The sequence below is a fragment of the Ceratotherium simum genome, chromosome 10 (genome assembly GCF_057802395.1).
Source record: "Ceratotherium simum simum isolate JZ-2026a chromosome 10, ASM5780239v1, whole genome shotgun sequence".
Classification (NCBI taxonomy): Eukaryota; Metazoa; Chordata; class Mammalia; order Perissodactyla; family Rhinocerotidae; genus Ceratotherium; species Ceratotherium simum.
In genome coordinates this window covers 59,312,617-59,323,916 of record NC_141909.1, presented here as the reverse complement: position 1 = coordinate 59,323,916, position 11,300 = coordinate 59,312,617, and the positions used below count along the sequence as shown (strand labels likewise).

The 11,300-nt window shown below is 42.6% G+C and overlaps 1 long non-coding RNA gene across 1 annotated transcript; it reads right to left on the bottom strand.

Annotated features, from left to right (window-relative positions):
• Window positions 1-304: 304 nt before the first annotated feature.
• On the bottom strand, window positions 305-10,897 carry LOC147916128 (uncharacterized). Its single transcript, XR_015553418.1, has 3 exons — window positions 10,771-10,897; window positions 9,140-9,252; window positions 305-1,139 (listed from the first exon to the last, which is right to left on the bottom strand). It is a non-coding gene; the product is annotated as an uncharacterized LOC147916128 (long non-coding RNA).
• Window positions 10,898-11,300: the final 403 nt, after the last annotated feature.

Below are 11,300 nucleotides of genomic sequence, written 5' to 3'. Positions count from 1 at the left end.
TGGGGTTAGGGATTAATAATGTCATCTTGTTAAGATGCTAAGAACTGCTCGAACTGTTTTAACTGAGAGATTAAATTGGATCAAGTATCAGGGCCCAGGACTAGATTGGGTTATCCACTGGATAAAACCATAAAGTGTATCAAATCCATCCTTACAAGTAAAAAGTGGCGATTTGCTCTATCATCAAAATCAAGCCTTCAAGACCTGGGGTAAAACAGTGGCGAGGAGTCACTAGGATGTGTGCATTCCAACTCTGCCCTGCTTTGGTGCCTCTTTCTCTCCTCTCTTGTACCCATTTCCCACGTCTAAGATCCTGACTTGTCTTCTCTAACACTTCCACCCTCAGAGGTCTCACCATCTTGGAGGCTCAGAGTCTTTATTAGTTATATCAGTGGTTCTCAAACTTTAGCATACATCAAAATCACCCAGAGAGTTTGTAAAAACACGGACTTCTAGGCCCTGCCTCCTGAGCATTCAGCAGATCTGGGGTGGTGCTTATGATTTTGCATTTCTAACAAGTTCCCAGGCAATGCTGCCACTGCTGTGCCCAGTACCATACTTTGAGAAACTTCGATCTGTGTATCTTCTGTTTTGCACTCCATTGTAAACACCTCAGGATAGGAAACCTCCCTTCCCATACTGCTATTGAAGTTTTCATATGTGTCTGTCTTGTCTGGCACATGTATCTTATCTACTCAAAAAGTGTTAGTTCCGTTCACCATTCTCCAAGTCCTTATTTGGGTTATAAATTCTTTGAAGAAAGGAGTCTTTAATCTATGCAGCTATGTGCTTAGGAAGTACTCAATAAATACCTGCTACATAAATGGATGGATGGAAGATTCTTGATTTTAATCAAGGTTTTCTCCTAAGACCTCTAGATTCCTATTTTATTCTGTTATGAATACCTTCGGTTTTCCCAGTCCAAAAAGTAAAATATCTTTTGTTGGTTGGGTGTGATGGAAAGACTGGCAAATTAAAATGACTCACTTCAATGTAGTTCCCAGTTGACCAATAAAAGATAATCTTCCCATCCTGGGGGCTTTCGCACTGCTGAGTTAAGTGACAAGGTCATGGGTTTTTCTGGCTGATGTCTCTGCAGTCTCTTGGCGCCAGTCTCTTCTCACTGGGGTTCCTTTGAACTGTTGGAGATACAATACAATGGTTTTCTTTGTCTGAAAGTCATTTTTTACCTCAACCTTGGCAATGGCAGCAGGGCTGAGGCTGCCTGATACTTGCAATTTTGTTTCTCTGTCCTCAATGGGCTTGATTCCTGCAACTGTTTCCAGTTTGGGAGGAATATAAGGAATATCAAGACTCCTGCTGTTACCAAGTACAGGAGCTGAGTCTCCACTGGGGCAAGAAGCCAGGAGAGTAGAGGTAACTCACTGTATATTTCAAACACACCATTGGAACTCAGCACTTTGAAACAATCCCCTAAAAAGTCAAATAATTTGGGAAATATAAAAATTACCTCTTAACTGGTCATTTTTAAAGAATGAAATTCATATCTAGCTTTTTATTGTTATGGATAAATCCATCCTCTATTTTGACAACTAAGAGAGAGTGAGTCTCCTTATTTGTAATTATAAGGGTAACTATCTTTTTCTGCGTACAACTGTTCCTGTGAGTACATAGTTTTAAGGGCTCTTCAACTTTTGGCTTTACCCTGCGTTAGTTCTGGTCTGTTGAAAAGCAGATCCTAGCACAGGGTTAGATATTCAGAGACTTATCGGGAGACAGAGCAGGGCCAGGTGGAGCACAGCAGACCTTGAGATCACATGCAGGTCTGACACCTGGAGAAAGAGAGAGGGAAGGAGGATTGTGTGGGAAATATCAAACTGTGGTGTTAAAAGAAAAGTTTCAGGTCTAGGTTTGTGGGGAGTCTTTGGGTTAAGGGTGTCCCTTGGAGGAATCATGTGTCTCTCTGGAATGAGCCTGCATTAGTCCTCACTTAGTACCCCCACTATGCTCAGTTGTTGGCTGGGAGAAGCTGAGAGATGTGTGGCCTCAGAGGGAAAGTGGTGGTGAGTCCAGAGGGCAGCAGCTTAGGTTACAAGATGTCCTCACAGCAGATCTGAGAGCTCGTTTCCATGGCCACCACAGCCTGTAAAAACATACAGTCGTTCCTCAGTATCCCCTGGGGAATTGGCTTCAAGACCCCCTCAGATGCTAAAATCTGCAGATGCTCAAATCCCTTATATAAAATGGTGTAGTATTTGCATATAACCTATGCATATCCTATATACTTTAAATCAACTCCAGATTACTTATAATACCTAATACAACATAACTGCTAGGTAAATAGTCATTATACTGTATTGTTTAGGGATTAATGAAAGGAAAAAAAGTCTGCACATGTTCAGTACAGACACAACCATCACAGACCTTTCTATCCACAGTTGGTTGAATCCACGGATGTGGAACCAGAGGATAGGGAGGGTGTACTGTATTCTGTTTTCACTGCCCCGTGGATACAGCATGATGAGAATAACAGTTGGGTGTCCTACCTTTCCCTAGCTAAGGATGGCTGTGAATGATTTCTGCCTAGAATTTGTATCTTGGATAGAATGACTGAGAGATTAAAAACAGCTGAGGTGAATTCATCTCAGCAGCCACTGCCTTGGTTCTTGACTGCAATTTCTGAATCTAGTTCCCAAACTTTCCCTTCAATTTTTAAATTACTCCCCATTTTTCTGCTCGAATTAAATGTGTCATTTTTGTTGCTTGAAACCAAAGAACCCTGATTCATCTACTGACTATGATTTTGGGGCTTTACCTAACCTTTTTGCTCTACTTACTAAATGTGGGGGTTGGGGAGGTTAACTAAGAGAATATGTAAAATATTTGGTACATACAGGTGCCCAACAATTTTTCCCCCTTCAAAACTGATTTCATATTTCAATAATATATGTCTCTGAGATTTGAGTTTGAATAAAATTGCATTACGTTGTGAATGTTTAATTTTACAAACATCACACTACCACTATTTATTGAATGTCAACTAAGAGCAGAGTAAAATTCTACAAAGGATGCTCAAGACAGGGTTCCCAGTCTCAGAGGGGAACAAAAACTTTCTCAAAGATCTTAACTCTCTATTGTCTAGAATAAAACTGAAAATACTTTTCTCATCATTTAAGGCACTCTGTATCTGACCCATCTTTCCTTTCTAGCCTTATTTCCCACACCTGCCCATCACATCCCCAGACTACCCACCAGACAGAGCCCAACGTACCCTTCTTGCATGAGGGCTCTTCTCATGACATTGCAACTACCCATTTGTCTTGTACCGCTTGTCCTGCACCCCAGAGTTCTGCTGTCTCAAAATCCCACCTGTCTTCATGGCTGACCTCTAATGTCCTCTGCATGAAGGCTTCTGGAGTCTAAAGCAGCCCCAGTGCTTTCTGACCTCCTCGTCTGTCCTTCCTAGCACATTTTCTTTTGTAGCTGGTAGCTTCTTGCTCACAGAGTGGTTAAGTGTGTCCACACTTGAACTCCTCCCAGGACTGAGGGTAGGGCTTGCATCTCACTACTCTTTATTTCCTCAGAGTACCCAGCACAGCGTCTGTGACATAAGTGCTCCCCAAGTGATAACTAAAATCAGTGGGAGGAGGGTGGACGGGAATACAATGTGATGATGGCAGAGGGCAATAAGTTGCTCAGTGCTCTGTGAGAGGTACAGATAAAACTCTTTTTAAATTTTATCTTTTAAAATAATTTCCAACTGTAGAGAAATGTTGTAACTGCAGTACAAAGAACTGCATATCTTTCACCCTGATTTACCAATTGCTAATATTTTGCCACATTTGCTTTATCATTTCCCACTCCTTCTGTCTATATATTATTATTTTTTGAACCATTTGAGAATAAGTTGCAGAAATCCTGCCACTTGCCCCTAAATACATCAGTGTATATTTACTAAGAATAAAGACATTGTTTTACACAGCCATAGCACAATTATCAATTTCAGAAAATTTAATATCAATGCAGGATTAATCTATACCTTAATTAAATTTCTCCAACTGTCCCAACATCTATTATATTATTATATCTATTATATCATTTTTTTTCTGGTTCAGGATACAACTTAGGATCATACGTTAAATTTAATTTTCATGACAGATAAAATTTTAAGGACAAAGATAATATTTTTGGCGGGTTAGGTTTCTACTCAAACTCAAGATGCATGTTTTTGCTCATACCAGGAATTATGATAGCATAGACTCTCAAAGAAGAGAGTCTATGCCCTTGTACAGGATGCTGTGTTTCTGTTGCTTTTTACTGGCAGATGCGTCAGAAGCTCTGCCAGGATTGAGACCTAAGGGAGCTCTCCCTTCTTGGTGGTGGGAAAGGCGTCGGAGGGGATGAGATGATGGCTGTCTGCTTGCTATTGCTCACATTTTTCGGAGATCGGCAAGGAGGTGCACTCCTGTGAGACCCAAAAAGGCAGGGAACACTCACTCAGAAGTCGTTTTTGTGAAGCAATATTATTGATGTTAATTATTAATCATATTTATTTTAAGATTCCAAATTAACATGATTAACACAATTAACTGTCTTACAAGTACAGAAACACAAAATATTAGCCTTTTACTTACAAAAGTGTAGTTACTAATTTTAGCCTTTGATGAGTTGAAAGGCAAGTTTACCCCAACGTTACTGACTGGAGATGCTGAGGGAGAAGAGAGACCATGTCTTGGATCCCTTTGGCACGCTCCTGAAACTTTTAATCTTCGAAAGCCCTGAGGTTCATTCTTATTTAAAATCCGTTCGCTTCAGGAGGGGAGCTCATCTTGCTTGGCTCCCACCTCCTACCCCTTTGCAGAGAACTTTTACCACAATAGACCTTTCGAAAACACACCAGCTCTTCTTCCTGGATTGTCCATTCTCCCCTTGTTGGATTTTCTCTTTCACAGTTAAGACCTAGTTCAGTGGCCACCTCTTCCACGAGGTCCACTGACCCTTCACCAGGTACTTGTCCTCTCCTCCGTGCACCTCCAGCATTTGCTCAGGGTTAAGGCAAGTCACACACTGTGCTGTCAAGTCTCTATTTCTGGTCCTGGAGATCATAAATGAATTTCTTCTTTGTCTTCTCTATATGCAACAAGGCTTCTGGGACATGGCTGGTGACCAAGGAATGACTGAATCCTTGACATGATCTCACACCGACCTTCTAAGAATCCCTGAACATTCATTGCTTAATTTTGGAGGCTGCTAGTCCTCATTCTCTGTGCTTTCCTTCTCTCTGAGGCCTTTCAGTTACTTAATATTTTCTCGGGCAAAATCGATACTGCAGCTTTATTGCAGTCGAGAAGGCTTTCAGATTACAAAGCTGCTGTGGTGGTTTGGGGGGATAATTCCATTTGAAGCCTGTTGGAAAGCAGAAACCTGGAGGGGCCTGCGAATTCATCTTGTCACTTCTACTTCTCTTTGACTGAGGGGTATTTTTCAAGACCTCTAGGGGTGGCAATTTTGTACGGCCCTGGACAGAAACCTTTACAGTGGCAGAATAATAAAGCATGTGTGACAGTTTAGAAACATAAAAATGGGTGTTCCCAGATGCCCCAGCAGAGACTACAGCTTCTCCAAGTCAGTCAGGGCTGGGACTGAAAAGAAGTCTAGCCACACTAGAATGATATATAGAGTGATATGCCAATGTAGCTGGTCTCCCAGATAAACCCCCTGGTCCCCCTGTCCTCTCCTCCCATCTTGTCACTTCAGCAGATCTGGCCGCCCAGACCACTGGCCCTTCTTGTACTCAGGAAATTTGCTATTCCAGAGTCTCATCTTATCCCACCTCCTGCTCCGCTTTTGCTCTATCTCCTAATCCTTGGAATTCTATCTGGATGTAACCTCAGCCTCTGGGCACGAGCACTGTATATTCTGTTAGTGCTGTAATGGCTAGTGTATAAGCTGTGGCTTAAAAGAGCCAAGATTACCCGATTGCTATTAGATCTAAGTTTTGGCATCTTATATATATATAATGATGCATCCTATATTCTAGTAAGTAAGTTCAATAATGTGTCACCTACCCATTTAAAATGCTAATTAAAGAAATGAGCGCATCTCTCGTCACTATCACAGTAGTGGGAGTTGTAAGAAAAAAAAAGGCTCGATGCATTTTGCTTTGTTTCTTAGTAACCATGAACATCTTTGCTCTATATTTGTGTCTCAGTGATGCTCCTTTCTTGCTGCTGGGCCAGGGCTATTGTTAGCACAGCACATGTGGGCCACACCAGTCATGCGTGTCCTAGGAGGTTTCAGTTTACAAAAATAGGCAAAACTTGACTTTTCATAGTTACTTCCCTTGTAATTAAAATGGCATTATTTCTTAAGTTAGAAAAGGATGAGTTTATGGTAAGAGGAATAAGAGTCTCTTCAAAAAGGCTGAATCTATATTCTCGAACCATTGCCATATATAATAAGAGGCTTACTATTACTTGCAATCAGTTTGAACATTGGATATAACTAGACAGCGCAAACTGGATAAATTATGCTTCAGGTTCTTTTCCTCTGGAGAAGGTTGATCCTTCCATTTTGGTTGATCCTGGGGAAGTGGAGTAAACGGAAGCATTTTGGCAGAAGTTTCTTTTTTTTTCAAAAGGTGTAGTTAGGAATATGTGTATCTTCCTCCGGATACTTTGTTTTCCACCTCAGATACTATAATTTAAAGCTATATGCTTTGGCTTCTTAGGCTTGATGCTTATTTCATTGTAGATTCTAAATGAGTTCCCGATTCTATTGTTTAGACAATGCAGTTCTCACCCCATGGAAGTTACAGGAATGACAGCCCGTATGAAGTTAATGAAGACGTTAGTGCTTGTTTTCTTACCACTCATCTGGGACTAGTTTAAATTGGAGCGTTGCCTTACACCTTCATAAAAGGATTGATGACAAATTGCTTTTGTGAGTTGCTCAGAGCCATCTGGGAGAAATCTGAAGTTCACTGAGGGAAGAAAATTGTTTAGGAGAAAGTCTGCTGCCTCCAATGGGGGATAAAAAAATCTCCTGACTATAGGCAAAAAATCCTGCATCATCTTTTGAAGTAATTGAATTGAAAGGACTTTTTTCTTGAGTTACTCAGCTAACTGCCTCAATTTTCCACCTGGTTTGCTAGTTGAGACTTTTAATATGAGTAAATACCTGGTTGTAGTGACGATTGAAATGTTTCAAGTGCAGGGAACCGTGAAGATAATGTCCTTTTCTTTCGAGTTTATTTATTTAGCAAACATTTGGGGTCTGTTGCACGTACAGCTTGGCACTAGGAAGTCATAGTTGCAGCTCTGTCCTCAAGAAGTAGCAGTTTAACCAGGGGTTCTGGAATGTGAGCCTTCCCAAGGCAAAACCAGGTGGTGGTTCCTGCATGTCTGCAGATTCTTTGATGTCCTACCGGGCAAAAGGTGAAGGCTAATTTCCCTCGATGTGAACGTGCATGTGAATGTTAGCTTCACTGGCGACTCACTTCTAATGACTAGAATGTGGCGGATGTGATGTGCTAGTACAGGCCATGAAAAGGATACTGCTGAGAAATGGAACTCAGCTTTGTTAGGATAAAAGTTCTGAATCTCCAACCCAAATTACATTCTAGCTGAACAGATAAATCTTTTAATCTAATTGAATTTCATGTAACCCAGCTGAGCCGTGCTAGACCATAAAGATTGTCTAGGCCAGATCTGGAGATCTGTGAGAATGACAATTTAGATTAGACTTGGCTAAGGTTCTTTAGTTAGCAAGCAGTACAAAGGATGCACACAAGATCCAGCATACATGATGGCGTAAGGGGAGGTGGCTTCCTGGTACCTCCTTTGTCCATCATGGAGATGTTCTGTCCAAAGTCCAGAGGTCTCAGCAGACTTTAATGATGGAGGAATATGTAAGGTCAGAGGAACTCCTGGATTCATAATCCTTTGCTGCACCATAGTTAAATAACTTAATGATATAATATATCTTAGCCTGAGTTCCCCAGAAAGCAGAGCTGGAGGCAAAGGCTTATGTGCTCTTATGTTAGCAAGGAGGGGAACTCCACAGAGCACATGCGCGGGACAAGGGGAGCAAGCAGACAACAAGAGAGCTGTTTGAGGTATCGAGTGTGATAACTGCTTGATCTCAATGGAACCACCTTCCAAGAGGCCATATAAATGACTGCTTCTTCAGATTACCAACTAGGGGAGGATGGTAAGAATTTGTCTGCCATCTCCATTTCCCTAGATCAAAGTTTTGCTTTATTGGACATTAATTCCCCTGGTACTTATGGGTTACCTGTGTGTGGGTGCCAGTGGGTCCCACAATGTCTCATGCATTTCTGTCAATAGCGAAGCCCTGGGGCAGGAGGTGAGAATGGAGATAAAGTCCTGATGGATTGTAACCCCATTAAGTTGGCCAAAGTCCATGAAGAAAGGGCCACTGGCTGCTACGTCAAAAGTACTAGTGACAGGTGAGGCTAGAGAAGATCTGAAGTGTGTTTGTTGTAAGAGGTGTCTGATACACAGTGCTCACCAAATCTACCAAATTCCCCATTGTGTTCCTTGCTGGGCCATCAGGGCACTGAGGTTTCAGAGTAGGGGTCAAGCCACTGACTTCCACAATGGTTATTTTAAAAGATCGCTTTGTGAACTGTGTCAGAATTATCTGAAAGGCGGGGATGCCTATTAAAAATACAGATGTCTAGGTCCCACCTCAGACCTACTGATTCAAAATCTCTCAGGGTGGGAACCAAGATGGGCATATTTAATAAGTAGCCCAGGCAATTCTTAAGCATACTAAACCTTAAGAATCACTAAGAAAACATAAGATATCAGATTCTATTAGAGTTAACTTTACTGAATCTTGCTCAACATGTTCAAAAACAGTATACATCAGAGCAGACTCTGAAGTAATTTCCATATAAAGTAATTTATCTACCAGGTCCCATTTGTTTAAAGAATCCTGACAGGCTATTACCATTTCAATCCATTGACTATATTTTACTTAAAATGCCAAGTACTGAAACTACTTTGGATATTTGAGTACATTTAACAATATCTACAACCATAGCTCTCATAAAAACACACTTTTGTTGCCACTCAATATTTTTATGAATTTTCCCAGAGCCATGAAGTTAACCTCACAGGGCCAGCTCTCTGTGGCCTCGGGGCTCCATTACCTGGATGCTGCCCAGCGAGCGGGGAAGAGCAGTTCATGAGGAAAACCGCTGTTGTGAAGCTTTGTGGGTTTACAGTAGAGCACGTAGAGGCCTTGAGTTCAGTCCCCAGAGTCCTAAATTTATGAAGACATATGGTCAGCTAATCCATTTTTTTTCATTGGGAGACTTGGGGTGACTTTCACACTGCACTACACAGGGGGCTGTCGATTCCTTTAAACAGTTTGGAAATTTATAGAAAGAATGATCCATAACTTTCCTCAGCAGCCTGTACCGGTGTTTGTAAGCCTCAGAATCAGCGATTTCAATGATTCCTTTGATCTAACTTGGATTTCTTTTTCTGGAATTCAAACCCAGTGAGAACAAATCCTAGAGTGGTGTAGTATGTACTTAATTGTAACTAATTTTGATTTTAATAGCTATAAACATAAGGTTAATTGTAATAACAATTATAACTGTGATACAAAAATAGAGTTAAAAAGCAAATGAGGAAAGGAATGTGTGTGTAAGAAAGCATATAGATAGAAATCATAGAGGAAGAATATCAACAGATATGTTTGTTGAAGAGCATTGCTCCATGGAGGAAGTTACCCCAGAGCTGGACCTAAGATGGTGGCACCATCTTAGTGCCATTGACTGCTAAGACATTCTGGACTCAGAGAGTACCAATGGATAGCAGGTCCAGACTTTCCAGTAAGACCTAGGTGAGATAAGCTGGTCTTGTCCAACATTAGGACTGGCCAACAAAAGAAGTGCTAATCTAGCACAGTCACTATTCTTGTTGTAAGTAACAAGAACTCAGAAAAGAGGAACTTGTCCAAAAATCCATCAAGTACAGTTAGTCAAGCCTACAGTTTGTTTACTAACCTATAGTAATTATGAATTAGGTGGTTTTGTTTATGTGTTTGTGTATGTGTATGTGTGTACTGATGAAATTTTGTGTTTAGAAAACTTTTAAAAATAGGAATTTTGCCTCTTTTGCCTATTTGTCTTAGGTTTCAAATTTTTGAGGGCTCACGTTATGAAAATTTGTAAGTTGTATCAGACCTAGTTTATGTGCCTCCTTAGATTCTCATTACTCCTCCATCCCCCCAGGTCTTTAGCTGCTCAATGGAAAGTCCTTGGGGGCGGAGTCAAGATGGCGGCGTAGGCAGACTCTGAACTCACCTCCTCCCGTGGACACAGCCAATTTACAACTACTCGTGGAAAAATTACCCCTGAGACAGAACTGAAAACTGGATGAGAGGAACTCCTGCAACAACGGACAATCCTAACTGGGGTGGAAGAGGCAGAGACTCCCTTCCGGAGAGGAAAACGCCGCCTTCACAAGCCGCCAGCGTCACGGCCGCCCGGGAGCAGCTCACAGGTACGCAGCCTCCCTGGAGGCGCGGGGCCCTGAGCCGGGGAGCACCCCCGCTGTGGGCATTTTGTGGACCCAGCACAATCGACACCAGTGGCATAATATCTGACCTTGCCTGCTACTAAAGCATTGGGGAGCACCCCCAGAAAACCCGGTTCACAAAGAAACTAAAACTGGCTCTTAAAGGGCCCGTGCACAAACTCACCCGTTCCAGAAAGCATCCTAAAATCACCAGAAAGAAAGGTGCACACTGCTTTGGTGACAAGAGACTCACCTAATAGGCCCTGAGTGCATCTCGGTGAGGGGTGAGACCTCTCCAGGGACTGGGACATTGGCGGCGGCCATTGTTGTGGCCTGGTGTGAGCGTGCTGACACAGACGCCATTGGAGTTTTCCCTGAGACCTGCTAGCCCAGGGTCTGCTCCACCCGCTAGAGCACCGATTTAATCCAGCTCAGCCAGGGCAGGCAGCCCACCCTAGAGACTAGCCCCACCCAACAACAAGCCCTCAGGCAACGTGTGGGCCTGCATAGATTGGTGACTGGATTTTCTGCAGCCTGGCAACTGAGCTGACTTGAGCGGGGCAGGGTGTGCACAAGGAGCGGGTGGAGAGTGTGGGGTGGTGGCGGAGTGTGTGGGGCTCCCGCCGTGGAGAGACTGGGTCCGCTTGGGGAGGTCGGGGCGCTCACACGGGGCAGGACTGTGTTGACTGTGTGTGTGGACCTCTGGGCTGCAGGGCTTGTCAGCTGCAGAAGACTTGTGCTTCTCAAAGACCCACATACGAGGTTTGCCCCACCTTCCAAAGC